The 15692-nt window shown below is 30.4% G+C and overlaps 1 non-coding gene across 1 annotated transcript; it reads left to right on the top strand.

Moving 5' to 3' along the window:
• Nucleotides 1–625: 625 nt before the first annotated feature.
• LOC149519272 (small nucleolar RNA R71) lies at nt 626–732 on the top strand. The gene has a single exon (XR_016341970.1). It is a non-coding gene; the product is annotated as a small nucleolar RNA R71 (small nucleolar RNA).
• Nucleotides 733–15692: the final 14960 nt, after the last annotated feature.

Below are 15692 nucleotides of genomic sequence, written 5' to 3'. Positions count from 1 at the left end.
TTTTTCAATTGAATCAACTTTAGATTGGGTGTGGGCATGATAAATAGTTAGACTAAGCTTTTTTAGCTAATCCCTAGAGACAATATCTCAACCTTTAGTTACTATTATTACTTAAATAATTTGTGTACTTGTAGAAATTTTGCAATCATTAGGTTGGTTTTGGTTCCAAGAAAAGTTTGGGTGATTTCTCCAGTCTGGGTTATAAGTATTAGTATATGGATTATATGTAGGATTGGTTTGTTGGGCATTGGATTGATTCTATCCTAAATTGGCATTTATTAGTAAAATGTAGTCCTTCACATATGTCACAAGTTACAAATGGGCTTTGGATGGCTTGTATAGGGCCAATTATGATTGGGTTCCTAAGGCATCAATCTTTTTGGTTAAGCTTACTTATTGAGACATAATCAAAGTGAGTGTGTCAAGCTCATAAGCATTAGTAATTTTCTTGTGTACTTTTTTTTCACCACCCTATTGGTAGTTGTTTGCAACCATCTCTTCTATCAACTCATATGCCTTTACTATTGACTTACCCATTATTGCTCCTCTTCCAGCTGAATTTATTATGGTTTTTATGGGTGGTGTCAATCCATTGTAAAGTATCTGAATTTGTAGCCATTATAGGAGATCATGGTGTAGATATTTATGTAACAACCCCTTATATCTCTCCCATGCATCATACAAAGTTTCACCATTTAATTGCATGAATGTTGTAATTTTGTTTCTCATTTTGGCTATTTTGGTAGGTGGAAAAAATTTGGTGAGGAAATTTTTCACTAAATCATTCTATGTGGTGATAAAACCAAATGAAAGTGAAGACAACCAATTTTTTGACTTATCCCTAAGAGAGAAAGGAAAAAGTCTTAGTCTAATTGCATCATTAGAAACATCATTATATTTGAAAGTATCACATAATTCTAAAAAATTAGAGAGATGACGGTTTGGATCATCACTTGGTAACCCTCCAAATTGAAAATAAGTTTAGACCATCTAAATGATTGAAGGCTTTATTTCAAACTTGGTAACCCTCCAAATTGAAAAGAAATTTAGACCATCTGAATGATTGAAGGTTTTATTTCAAAGTTATTAGCTTAAATCATTAGCCTTCTTATGGATGGTTGAAATCCATTAAGGTTAGGAATAACATAGTCCCTTAATGTTCTATGTCCTTTATTTGTTGCATTCGCCATTGGATTTGAAGTTGAAGGTGTTGTTTGCTCTCTTTTTAAATGCCTAGAGGTGCTTTGATTTCCTTATCAAGTGGAGCTAAATCAACATTACAAGATCTGTGTATGCAAACAAAGAACAAATCAGATAAACAAAAGTAAAAGTGTTTAGATTACAAAGTAGTAGAATCCTTATTGATATTGATTCTTGAACATCGATATAATCCCTGACAATAATGCCAAAAACTTGATTGCTGCTATTTATATCACCTACAAATGCACAGATCACTAGATAGCTGCTATTTATATCACCTACAAATGCACAGATCACTAGATAGTAGTGAACAAGTAGAATACCGCCCTGCGATAATTGTATATTGTAATTTTGGGTGCAAATCAACTACCAATGTTGACTATCTACTAGCCTTAGATCTAAATGGATGGAAAGATTAGTTGATTGCAATGAAAACAATAAAAGTGAAATTCTAAAGAGAAATTGTATAGGCAAAGATCTAACTATCCAACTATCACTTGGAAGTTCTTAGATGTGGCCAAATATAACTAGATCTAAAGTAAACAAAAGCTTTGAAATTATTGAATGAATGTTGCTTCAAAGTTGTAGAAAGCATAAAAGAAAGAATTGAACAAATCTTCAATGTAAATCGAATTGCTTTGAAGAAAAGATTGTTGAAATTAAAAGAAAGATTGTGAACAATAACTGTAAACCAAAAAGAATGCAAGAAAGCTTTAAATGAAAAAGATCTTGAATACAAAAAATGCATTGTATTAAAAGAAATAATTAAGAAAACACATTGCTATGGCTAATCTATCACCTTAGCCAAACTAAAGAAAATCGAAACTAAAAAATTAGAAAGAAGAGAAATGTGGAGATAAATTATGTGGAATGGAAGGTGAGATAGGATGTGTTAGAAATAAAGAAAGCCTCTGTATTTTTAGAGCTGGGTTTGGCAAAGATGGGGATAAATGTTACAAATCCTTTTACAATTAAAACTCTAAGAGTTTGAACTCTATCTTGATCTTGGAAAGGTATAGCTGAACATGAACTTTTCTTTTTTAGAGTGTTTTGGTTGAATGGAAGTGTTTTGATTGAATCTTGATCATCCATGTGTCATGCCATCTTCATCTTGCAATCTTGATGGATAGTTTAAAGTAAACATGGTCATCCAAGACCATGTAATTGTATTCATTACAAACTCTTTAGTAAAACTGCCAAGAGTGCTTCAATATAAACTCTTAGCATTTACTCTTGTATAGCATTTCACTTGCATAAAACTTTATTAAGATTGATCACAGAGTCTTTCTCTTTTAAAACCTTTTTTTGGCCAAATGCTTGTAAGAGTCCTTGTACAAGTAGGAGTTTTCAATTACTAAGTGCTTGTAGGATTTCTCATGTATGTAGGATTGTCGAATGGATATAAGATTCATACTGCAACTAGCATGTCCTTTAGCCAAATGGATTTAGGAGTCCTAGTACTAATAGGATTCTGCAACTTTTCTTTATTACATTGGTTGAATGCTACAAGGATTGGGATTAACCTAATCTTGCATGGAATTACATGGCATTCATATATATTTCATGTCCCATATGCTTGAAACCTAAAAATCAAGAAATCTCATAATAACACACTAAATTCAAATAATTTTCAAAATTTTTAAACTAAAATGGACTTGTAAATCACTATAAATTTTGCTATTATAAATTTGTTTGAAAACCATTGTTCAAAAATAGTGATATTGAGTGTTGTTTGCCTTCACTTTTAGACATAACTCTCTTTTGTTTAAACCTATACCATCTATGGAGTATTCTTCCATTTTAGAACCTAAATATCTATTCTCCATGGTGGTAACCATATCATTAGTATTGTTACCAATGCCCACCTTTATTGGTTTATATTGAGATATACTTAGTACAATTTTAGAGGTGGAACACTTATCAACCAGTAAGCACCATGTATACTTAGAACTTTTCATTAAATAGTTGGTGTTAAGAAAAAGAATGAAATCGGTAGATGCATGACCAAAATGTGGTGTGATTCTCTAATACTAGTGAAAATCAAGCTATTAACTTTAAAAAGGGCTTCTTGGGAGGCATCCTAAGCATTTAAAGTTTCATTTTCTTTCCTTTATATTTTAATGTTTAGTTGTTTTTAGTTTTTCCAATGTCTAGGTTTTTTCTTCGTTTTTCAGATTTTTATTTTCTTCTATAGGTACAATAAAATGGTAAAATAGCAAATGCTTCATAGTTAAGGCCATATTACTTCCATGATGATAGGGGAGTTTCCTTTACCATCCTGTGTGCTTTACTTTTTGATACTTAAACATTGAGGAAATTTTGTTCATCAAGTTTAGGGGTATAGAAAAATTTTCTCAAATATTTTTCAAAATTTTTGAATTTTTTAAAATTGTGCTTAAATGCTTTTTGCTTAAATCATTTTTATGCTTCATTTGATTAGTTTTCATAAATCCAATGATAGATATAGATTGAGAGTGAATATAGCTTTAGGAAAAGATTAAGTATTATGTTAACTATGAGATGAATTATTGAATTAGTGGCTTGTTGATTATTAGTTTCCATTTATAAGTTGATATTTGGATCAATGTGTTACATGTATCTAGTGTATGATATTGTGAACTCGAAATTGTGTGCATTGATATTTAAGATAGAGTCTCATGTTCTAGAATTTATTTTGATTATCTTTTGCGATGAAATCCTAGATGACACATGATTAGGGAAATGATATAAGCAATCCTTAGATCAATTGAGATATTAAGCATAGCTTGATACAAATTTTCCATAGTCACTCTTTTGAGCTTAATGATATCCTTTTTTTAGTTATGAAACCACATTATTAGTCCAAGCCTTGTTTTTGTACTATGTATCTTTTGGTCCCTTGCCTTATGTGCAATAGAACATTTATGCAACATCTTTAAACTATGCAAAATTTGGAAGGAAGGGTGTAGCTTGAAAAAAGAATGAAAAAAAGAAAAAGGAAAAGAAAAAAAAGTAAAATAAAGTGGTAAAAAAGCAAAGAAAGAAAAGTAAGGATATGTAAAAAGCAAAGTTTAAGGATGACTTTTTAAATAAGCTCTTAACTTCTTTCCTTTTAAAGCTTTTAATGAATAATCCTAGATAAGTAATGCATTGTTAGGGTACTTGAGCCTAAAATGTCTTTTATCATACCTTCATTCGAGACTTACATTACAAGTCTATAAAAGTCTTAATTGATCTTTGGTTATGTGTTCATCTACATTAGTGGATAGAGATAAGAAAACCATACATATAAAACTTGTCGCTCTTTATTGATTCTTTGTGCTAGTTTCCATGTTTTACAGAATCATCATTAGGTATATGTGATGATGAGAGAAAGATATTGCTTACATTGTAACTCTAATTAGTAGGAAGCTTATTCTGGGATGATTCTTCTATGTTAGCCATTACTTTTGATTTTCTTTTGGTTACGTTTGTTACTTAATCTACATGGAATTTTACATTGAATGGATCGTTGAAGGTAGGTATTGGTTTTGCATATTCTTGTTTTGCTTGAGGACTTTTATCCTTGACATTCTTTATACTTTGAGATATGCTTTGAACAATATTCTTTAAAGTTTGATAATTTAACATTGTTTGTAGATGGTTTTGGTTTGGTCTCTAACTCTATTGATGGGAGATTGGGAGGATTATTGTAGTGGATACCATCTTAAACCCAACTTGATAAATATTTCTAGAGTATGGAAAATGTTGTTAATTTAAAAAGACTTGAAGGATTAGATAGGTTCATTGATATTGATGCAACGAAAGACTCTGCAAGTGCATATTTTGTTTAAGTAATAATAGAGACTATAAGAGTCTAGATGTTGATCCCACGAGGATTAGTTAAAGACATTCTTAAGCTAAGTACCTATTATCCCCATACCTTTCTAAAGTTGGCTCAATCAAACAAAGAAAAACATGCTATTAAGCTAAATAAAAAAAAATAAAATCACCCAAAGCGTGTAACATAAATATAGTATGGTGTAAAATTGTAAAATGTAAACTAAGTAAAATAAAGTGCAAAAAAACAGGTAAATTGAAATGTAATGAACTAAACATTATTTAAAGTAAAAACATATTTAAAATGCAAGCAATAAAAAAATTGCACAATCTAAGATAGAACATGAAAACAGAAAGTATAGCATAGTCTGGAAACTGAATTTGAAACTATCATTCTAGCTCCAAATGATGCAAACTCAAGTTAACTTGAACTGAAAATTTAAAGTTTGACTAAAGAACAAGATGAGAAAGGAAAGAGAAAATAAAAAATTTTAGAAAAGTCGCATTAAAGAACTAAAAAATTAACCAAACAACAGCTGTGCTAAAATAAAATTTTAACGATTCACAAACTGAAAATACATATTTAAAAATTTCTAATGAACATGAGCTTAAACTAAACTAAAGCAAGATCAAATAGCAAGTTTACTACAAATTTCAACAAAAAAATTAATGACAAAATAAAATAAAAATAGCTCAACCAGCTAGCAAATTAAATATCAGTCAAAGACATAGAAAACAGAGCATGCACTACAAATGTGATGCAAACATCAATGAAATGTAAAGATATAAACTAGATTAAGTAAGAATCAACAAGTAAACATGTAAAACTAAGAATTTAGAGTGAAAAGAAGATATACAACTCGCCAATGATAGAGTAGTTCCATGCCAAACTTAATTGATAACATTTGACCTTCACCACTCACCTACAACTAGATGAATCTTCCAAGCCTAATCTAGAATGATGTGGTGTGAGTTTGAAGCTGAAGTTTTAATATGTTGTGGCTAATTGAATTAAGAAACTATGAAAAAAATTGAACAAAAAAAAGTAAGATTTGAATAAGATATCATCAATGTAGACACCAAATTTTATTCGAGATATTTTTCAACATGATTGGTCTGAAGCTCATTTGTGAACAAAAGGCTAAGACCATTTACAAGAACCATTTAAGACCAATAAATACCTCATAAATTTGCCTATTCAAAACCCAAAGTTAACTCAGGTCAAAACAGGTCAAACAAAGTTAAATTATGTAAAATTCGATCAAAATGAATAAAGCCCGAGGTAATTCTGAAACTTCAAAACCTCATTGAAATCAAGGTGTTATTAAATTAAATTTGAGATTTTTTCAAAACACTTAAATTTTCATTATGCCCTGGGAAAGGTCAAATTACCAAAATACCCTTATAAAGGTATTTTTATAATTTGGCCTTCCCGAGCTTGAAATTTTGTGAAACCTTTTAGGTCTCAGTTTTGTAATATTTCATGATTTTTGGTGAGTTTTAAATCATATCAGTAACCCCAAAAGTGTGAAATTACCAAAATACCCCTATAAGGGTATTTTCGTAATTTAGCTTTTTCGAGCTTGAAATTTCACGAAACTTTCCAGATCATAATCTTTTAATATGTCATTATTTTTTGTGTTTTATAATCCCAAAAATGACTATGGGAACCTTGATTTCTAAGAAAATAACCATAAATTCTAAAATTTTGCATTAAAGGGCGGAATGGTTTTTCCTATAGGTTTGAGGGGGTGTAAAAACTCAATCTTTGCAATTGTCAATATGGGTCATTAGATTGTTATTGACTTTTGATCTAAGGGCCAAAGATGGCTCCTTGAAAAAATTAAAAAGGAGAAACTTTGGCGCTTGGATGAATTTTCATCTAAGGGCCCTCATTGATCAAGATTCAAATCTTGATTCTTTGTTGAACTAATTGGATAAAGGGAAAAAGGGGAAGTTGCCAAAAAAAAGGGGAGATAAAGGAGAGAGTTTCTAAAAGAAAAAAAAGAATGAAAACATAAAAAAAAGGAGCAAAATAAAAATTATTTGAAAGAGATGAGCAACCTAAGCATGGGTGTATTGCATGTTGTTTATATGCTAGTTTTGGTTCCATTTTTTGCACCCGTCATGGCCTCTATTGCATAACTTTCTTGTTCATTCTTTGCATGATCGATGTTTGGTGTGTGTTAATAAAGTTCCAAGCTCTATTTGCTTTATCTTTGCTTTCATTTTGTGGTTGAAACTTCATAATTTTCTTGGACTGCTGAACAGCGCCTGTTTTCACCCATGATAGTAGCTATTCAGCCCTCCATAAAGTTCTCATTTTAGTTCCTTTTCTTCATGGTTCTTTCTCCCCCATCATGCATTCCTTAGGTGCTTTGTGTTTGGTGTTTGTTAATAAAGTTCCAAACATTACTTACTTTGTTTCTTTTTTCATTTTTTGGCTGCACTTTTAGTATTTTCTTTAGGTGCTGAACAACCCCTATTTCCTGCCATGGTAATAGCTATTCAGCCCCTCATAAAACTCCCATTTTGGTTCCTTTGCTTTAGGGTTTTTGCTCCTCTATCATACATTCCTTATGCGCTTTGTGTTTGATTTTTTTTTTTGCTTGCTTTAGTTTTTGTTTTGTTGTCTTCAACTAGATCATTCTTGGATTGCCAAATGGCTTCTGCTTCTTCCATGGCAATAGCTATTCAGTCCATGCCACTAGCCCTTCCACCCCTATTCTTCCACCTTGCATTAATGGTTATTAGGCAATAGTTGTTCAGTTCTTGTCATAAATCCCTCTACCATTGTGTCTCCATCTTGGTTTCTTGGGCATTTACACAATTATTACTCTATTTCCTACTTGACTTGTTGATTGAGAACCTAAAGCTTTGTCCTTTTTCATGTTGCTTGCTTCTTTTATGCATGTAGTCTATGGATGTAAGGTTGAAGCTTTGTTTTTTTTATGGTTTCAATTTTTTTATATATGTTACTACCTCAAGCCTTAGGAATCTTTGAAAGCCAAAAATGGGAAACCATGGCTGTGTGTTTGCCTTACTCTAGTTTGAGCTAGAATGGGGGGAGTGGTAGTTCAAGAAAAGAAAGAGATTGAACATACATTACAAGCCAAACGTGGGGGGCCTTATCACCTTGGAGTTGTTTTCAGTAGCACCACATAGGCTAAACAAGTATGGCTTCCCTTTTGGTATAAAAAATATACAATGTATAAACATTCATGGAAGATTAAAATGTGGGGACCATACATAATGCAATTGGAGTTTGTGTTTTTTTTTGGTCTTAACATGAACAATAAGATAGGAAGAATACTAGTGTATAAAATTTTTAATTAGAACATTATGGTAAATAAAAATTTTCAAAAGTATAAAATTAAAAAGTTTGTTTTCATAAATTTATTTTTATGTGTAGTTGATTTTAATTATACACACATAATTTGCTTATGATTGTTTATATTCAATCATATGTTTAATTCTATGCATTGTTAATTTCTTTGTTGTTTAGATTCTCATGCTTGTTTTAATTTTTATCTCATGTTTAAATTCATGTTTGATACATTTTCCGTGCATATAACAATGATATGAATGAAATTTTCCAATGATGATATTTTAGAGAAGACCAATTAGTGACTCTCTAAAAATGTCTAGGTGAGGATATTTTTCTAAAAATGCTACCAAAGTAATGGAGTATTTAGGAAAATATTCAATATAAAAAAGTTCAAATTGTATTTTTTTTCTAAAATTTTGATAAATGTTATTAATAATATATATTGATTTCTTTAGGTAATGAAATTGGTATGATTAAAATTTAAAAATATAACTAAGTAGGAAAGAACTAAATGAATAAAATTTTCTAAAGGATGGGAGTCTAAAGATGTCCAGGTAGAGATTCCTAAGAAATCTCTAGGTGAGAAAATTTTTTTAAAATACCATCAAAGTATCAGGGCATCTAGGAAAAATTTCAATAAATTTTATTTACTTTGTTCCTTCCTAAAGTGTTAATGATAATTGAGAGATAAATAGGATGATTAAGGCTTAATCAATATATTGTTTTGTATGCATGATTGCATCATATAATTTCCTTCGTTCCTTTTAAATTTTAGTGATAATTGGTGAATATAATTTCAAATGAATATATATTTCATGTGCATATTCTACTTTATTGTTTGCATTACATATTTTAATGAAATTTTCCAATGATGGGACTCCAGGAAATCCAAGTAGTGATTCCCAAGAATTTCCTAAGTGAGGAAAGTCTTCTAAAATTGCCAAAGTATTGGAATATATAGATGTTTCTTTTCAATATGAAAATTTTCATTTTATAATTATTTTCTTTAACTTGAACATTTTTTTCTTAATAAAAGAGTGTTTTTAGAAATAAATGTATATGTATATTATTACATGATTTTGTAATGTTTTTGAAAACAAACAAAAAATCTCCGAGGATAAGATTATAAAGAAATTCGAGTAATGATCCTTTAGAAATCTTTAGGTGATAAAATTCCTTTAAAATGCCACCAACGTACTGAAGCATATAGATTAATTTTCAATAAAGATTTCTCATTTTTTTAGAAAGAAATTTTTAGAAAATAATATTTTGTGTGCAAAATATATATTAAAAATAAATATAAATCACCGAGGATAGGATTTTCAAGAATTCCGAGTAGTGATTCTCAAAATTCCTCAGGTGAGATGGTTCTTCTTAATATTGCCAACGTATTGAAATATTTTAAAGAAATTTTTAATATAAGGTTCTTATTTATTTTCAAGCTTATTAAATAAATCAAAAATGTTTTTTAGAAAAAATTAATTTTTTAAAATACCAAGATTAAGACCATTTTTGTCAATATTAAAAGATAACGCATAATTAATTGTTACCATTTTAAATGGGCATGTGGGGGTGCTAATCATTCCCTATGCATAATCGACTCTCGAACCTAATCTATTTTTCGTAGATCAGAGCTATCTCTTTAATAAAACTTTAAATATGCCTTTATTGTTTTATTAAAGGATAAATTTTTTGGGTGGCCAATTACACCAAGCCTATAAAGATTAGTGGCGACACCATTTCTTTTATTTTCCAAATTCATCTAGTGGTCCCCAAAACTATTACGACAGCTTGGCGACTCCACTAGGGATGTCATTTTTTAGAGAGTAAAGCAAAACGTTAATAATGTGTTATCTTTAGTTTTGCTTTAATGGTCTTAGTTGGTATTTAACATTAATTTTCTTGATTTTGATTTTGTTAACAATAGTAATAAAAATTTACATGCATTTCATTTTAATTATGTCATTTGTTCATTATTTATTTTATGTATATGTTATTCTTAATAATTTGTGGGGCATGTAGGATAGAGATTGTGTTTTTTTTCTCTCACGCACACAATGACACATTTCATATCATGTATGAGCTTTATACCCAGGCTCTAACCTTTTTAGGAAGGAGTAAAGTACCTATGCTCTCATGAGGTGATAACCTTTGCAATGGCAAGTGAAATACTCTCACGCAGATTGAACCCTTTCTGTTCATAGCCTATAATGGGTGAAGATCGGGGTGCCTTACTAGTCCTACATAGATGCCAATAAGGACCAATTTGAAAACCTTTAGACATGTAAATCCAAACACAACATATCGTGAACTCTAAAGATCTAGCTTAGGATAGAGCCATGCCACCTTTTTAGAAAATTGCCAAATGTTAAGACACTATATACATTCTATTATTTTGTTGTAAGGTTGCTATGTTGTTTCTATTACTTGTTTGTTTTGAATTATTGTGTCATTTTATTTTTTTATGTTCTTTGATTTTGTTCTTTACATTATATACACATTATATTTAGGAGGGAGTATTTATTTTAGGTTAGTCATCGACAAAAAAAAAAAAGAGAAAAAAGAAAAAGGAAGAGAAAAGGAAGAAAAAAAGAGTTCTCATAGAGCCATTAGTGGTGTCAACTTTTTGTCAAAATTATTCAGAAGTCCAAAGTCATGCCATTTTTTTCCTTTCATAAAAATTACCCAAATTAGGATATGTGGTGCACTTTGATACAGTTGTGTTTAAGGGTAATAATAGTGCAAATAAAGTTGGGATAAAAAAAATAGATGAAAAAAAAGGGCAAAAAAAAAGAGTAAAAAAATTTAGGATAGGTAAAAAGTTTTCTTTTTGGCATTTAGTCATTCCATTCATCATTAAGATGGTTTGTACATTTTTGAGTTATTCCATTTTTGTATATATCTTTGCATCATTATCATATTAAAACATTCACAACATGTCACATGAAAACTGGGAATTGTGTCATTCAGTCAACAATAATAATAGTATAAGCATTGTTGGTATTAAACCTTTGAGATAATATTTTTATTAGTGGGTGTAAGAAGCCGAAAATATGGAAGATCAATTGAAGGCTTGAATTAGTGCATTAGAATGAAATCAAGAAGAGTTTGGTCATGACATTCGAAAGTTGATAAAACAGCTCACTAAGTTGACGAAGACCGTGAATAGACTTAAGAAATTTATTTTGACACATTTTTAAGAGTTTTCACCAATTCTAGCTAAAATAAATCCCATGAATTCATGGAGTCATGACCAATTGGTTGTTGTTGGGCCTAGCATACTTTTAGAGCACACTGAATCATTCAGTGGTTTTGAGCAATAATGAAAGTTTGGACGAGATCATGAAAGATATGAGTGATCTGACCATTCAAGTGTTTGAGCTCCAAAATTTAATTTCCAAGATGGGGTTACCAAGTTCCATGCAGCCTTCACTAATTGTTTCAAGCTCAAACTTGCATTCAAATCCTTCTTATGACTATTTTCGACCTCTTTTCCAAACATTTACGATCAGGCCCTAAAACTTCATACAATTTCCAAGAAGTTTATATTTGAACCAAAATCTTTTGCCTTCCATTCCCCAACCACCTATTCAACCAATTGCTCAAGTTTGAAAATTTGCACCATTGCCAAATCCTAAGATTCCTAGTCAACTTGTTACCTAAAAATTACCCAAGAAAAAGAAATAGTTAGATTCTCTTCCCATTTCATATGGAAAATTTTTTTGTTATCTGTTTGAGAGATACCATATTGTCACTATGCCTTCAGAGCCTTTAAAGCCTCTGTACCCAAAATATTTTGACCCAAATGCAAGATGCGAATATCATGGTAGGAATACAGGGCATTCTATAAATAATTGTGAGAGTTTCAAGCATATGATGTAGTCATTCATAGATACAAAATGATTTGATCCAACTACAATAAGGGATTAAAAGATTTAGGAATAATGAGAAAGGTATGATAAGATAATGAACATGGATAGGACTTGTGTTTAAAGAGGGTTTTCAATTGATAGGTTTGTGAATTTTTTCTATTTGAAAAATGTTTTTATGTTGATATGACTTGTCTATTGAAATTAGATATGGAAATTATGGTTTGTCTTTCATTCTCACTCCTTTATCAAATTTTGTACTTTGCATTAAAGAGCTTTGTCATTTGTTCATTCATTCAATCATTCATTCATCCATTCATACAGTCATCCATTCATCCATTTATGTATCTATATAATGCAATACATGTGTGCTCCAAAATAAGGAATTTCTTCAAAAATAATTCCTGTGATTTTTTTTAAAGGGTCCAAAGAATATTTGATTTGAAAAGAGAGATGGAGAAGATTATCGGTGGATTTTATGCTAAAGGAAATGATCAACCTAAAACATCTAGCTTAATATCCAAAAGGGAGCAAAAGGGAGGAGTTAAGGTATAATTTCTTAGAGAAAGAGTTCAAGCTATTGAAGGTAAGGATAAATCTTTTGATGTAAAGGAATATCAACTAGTTTCAAATGTGGTTATTTCGCCCAAGTTCAAGGTTTTGACATTTGAAAAGTACAATGGAATTAGATGTCCCAAGATACATTTGGCTCAATAGTATCACAAAATGGTTAGGTATATTAGTGACTAAAAGCTATCTATTCATGTTTTTCAAGAAATTTTGACTAAGATAGTAACCAATTAGTATTACAATATGAAGAGTAAATTCATACCTGATGGGATTTATCACGAGTATTCCTGAAGCAATACCAGCATATGTTGGAGTTGGCTCTAGACAGATTAACCCTTCAAAACATGACAAAGAGCCTTATTGAGAGTTATAAAGAACATGCTGTTAAATGGAAAGATATGACATCACAAGTACAACCACCTCTTACTAATAGGAAACTAATTCTCTGTTTATGGATACCTTTCCTTCTCTCCATTACAATAAGTTGATTAGCAATACTACATTAGAGTTTATAGATTTGTTGTTTGTTGTAGGCAAATTTGAGAATGGGATAAAAAGGGGAAGAATTATAAATGCTAGTGATGAAATAAGAGAAGATATTTTTGTTAAACAAGCCCAAGAAACAATTGTTAAAGGGCGAAATGAGAGAAATCTCACCATGATACAAAAAGATTTAGTAGATGACTATTCACAATTGTCATTATATTATCCTCAACCCACATTTAGGTCAGTGATTTCTCTCAATCACTTCATTTATGTACTTTAGTTCCTTCTCCACTTCATCTGTGTGCTCCAATTCCTTCACCACAAACATTTATAGAACAAAGGATCAACTCAAGCCATTCATGAAGTCGTAAGAGAAAGAAAGTCAAGATGTATCATTCACTTTCAATGTCTCATGCTGAGCTCTTCACCTTATTGGTTAAGAATCATATGATCTCTGTTATTCTGGTAAGACCTAGAAAACCTTTGTACCCAAAGTGGTATAACCAAAATGTTAAGTGTGAGTTTTATGACGGGGTCAAAAGACATCTATAGAAGACTGCATTACTTTTAAGGGTATAGTTCAGGCTTTGATTAATGCAGATCACATAAAATTTAAAAAATTGATTAGTGATTTTGATGATTGATAGTGAGAGAGTTGTGGGTCAATGATGCTAAAATTGAATCATCGAATGAGAAACCTTTGTTTATAAGTTTAAGTGTTATCTTAAGAATATTATTAAGAATATGAATTTTTGGGGTCGTGTTTGAGTGTTTGCATTGTATGAATAGATCTTATGCATCAGGAGTTTTCCATGGATTTACATCATCATTTGATAGTTTCAATTTTTGTTAAATTTTGGATTTATAATTGGTAAAAAAGGAAAAAATGTTAGATTTGAACAAAGCCCTACAGAGTTAGGTCCCAACGTTAAAAAAAAAGTTACTTTGGGAAAAATGAAAGAAGGCAAAAAAAAAAAAAAGGGTAAAAAAAGGAAAAAAAAAGAAAAGAAAATTTTGATTCTTGTATGAGTTGGCAATCACTATTAGGGATTTGTCAAATACTTAAACTTTCTTTCTTGATCTTTTCAATTGATTCCATTCAACAGCCATGACCCTTCAAAAGCTATAACCTTAAATTCGTGAACCTTGCTTTCACTTAATAACATTGTGATATCAAAAGGTGATGTTCTTTTCGTAGGCAACGAACAATCAAACATCTAATTTAAAAAGGAAAAAAAAATTTGGATTCCAAGAAGATCAAGCAAATATGATATTTTTTTTAAGGATTCAGATGTGGTAATTTGATATGTCAATATTATGCTGTAGTTTCAAAAATTTTTGAAATCAAAGCTAACCCAAATCCTATAAAATAACCTTAGATTTACCAACCTTTTAGTCTTTTACCTAAAATTTTGCCTAGCTCATGTGTTTTCGGGGCATGTTCCTTATATTTACCAACCTTTCATCCCCTTTACCCAAAAAGTTGGCTTGACCCATATGTCATTAGGGTCATGTTGATCATGAAACTTACCAAACTTTTAGTTTTTTATCCTAAAATTGGCCTAACCATGTGTTTAGGGGGCACGTTGATCAAAAAAGAAAGATCTCATTGCCCTTTAGACAATTTGAGCTATGACCAACTTATTCATTCTTTTTTTGTTAAAGTAACTGGATCATTTGGTACCTCAAATGGGTTCATTTCTATATGACCTTTTCTCATTCATTTCGTATAACCTTTTCTTGTAATAACTTTAATTAAGGATGGTTTGCTAAAATGGGACATCTTTCATGAAACACATTATTGGCAAAATGAATTTAGAGGTGCATGTCAAAAAATAATAATAATAAAAAAAACCAAAGCAAGAGAAGAGAAAAAATAAATAACGAAAAAGAAAAAAAAAGAGAAAAAAAGAGAAGAAAAAAATGGTTATGACATCATACACTTAAAAAATTCAAATCAATTTCAATAAAGTCCTGACAAATTCAAAGTTTTGAAAAAGGGGACAAGAAGAAAAAAAAGCCCCAAAATAGAAAATGCCTAAAAAATAAAAAAATTTGTTGAAATGAAAACTTTTTTCAAGATCATTTTCCTAAAAGGGAACTACTCTTCAATTTAAGTGTTCATGCTTGAAATTACAAATGGCCATCTTTCATTATCCTTTCACAATTGTTGAAATTTATCCCTTATTATCTCTTTGAGCCTGATTGAATTCTTTCAAAATAAACCCTAACTAAGGATCGCCTTTTGCACTAGAGGGCAAAAAAAAAACACCTTTAAGGGTTAAGAATAGGGATGTCCAAATGAAATCTCGTTTGTTAGGCCAAAGGCTCAATATAAAAGTTTATAAAAGTTTTGAATCCACTCAATGACAGGATCCAAAAGCAAAAGAAAAAAAAAAGCAAAGCAAAAAAAAGAAAGAAAAAATGAAAGAAAAAATGAA

Source organism: Durio zibethinus, chromosome 4 (genome assembly GCF_047325235.1).
Source record: "Durio zibethinus cultivar Kanyao isolate XHJ-2024 chromosome 4, ASM4732523v1, whole genome shotgun sequence".
NCBI classification, from domain to species: Eukaryota; Viridiplantae; Streptophyta; class Magnoliopsida; order Malvales; family Malvaceae; genus Durio; species Durio zibethinus.
This window is presented reverse-complemented; position numbering and strand designations above follow the sequence as displayed.